Consider the following 244-nt stretch of genomic DNA (forward strand, 5'->3'; position numbering starts at 1 on the left):
GCGGGTTTTGTTGGAAACTCAGAGTTTGTTAACCCCAGAAAAGGGAAACTCAGGGTTTTCAGTTCCAGTAAAAGACAAAACTAAACCTCTCGGTAAGTTACCATAGTAACTTACTCTGTTAACCTAGCCTGGTCTGGAGCAGGTTTTCTTCGGTAAACCAAGAGTTTCTTACGGTCTCCTCCCCCTTTTTAAAGTGTAAGCAATGTTTAAATACCTCATTCATTCACGCTGCAAAAATGCTTTT

The 244-nt window shown here is 40.6% G+C and overlaps 1 protein-coding gene across 1 annotated transcript in view; it reads right to left on the reverse strand.

Annotated features, from left to right (window-relative positions):
- The window catches only part of LOC107731797 (protein FAM63B-like), a 27566-nt gene that overhangs the window by 18107 nt on the left and 9215 nt on the right, over positions 1–244 (reverse strand). The window lies entirely within an intron of this gene.

Source organism: Sinocyclocheilus rhinocerous, unplaced genomic scaffold (genome assembly GCF_001515625.1).
Source record: "Sinocyclocheilus rhinocerous isolate Xijiao unplaced genomic scaffold, SAMN03320098_v1.1 scaffold339, whole genome shotgun sequence".
NCBI lineage: Eukaryota > Metazoa > Chordata > Actinopteri > Cypriniformes > Cyprinidae > Sinocyclocheilus > Sinocyclocheilus rhinocerous.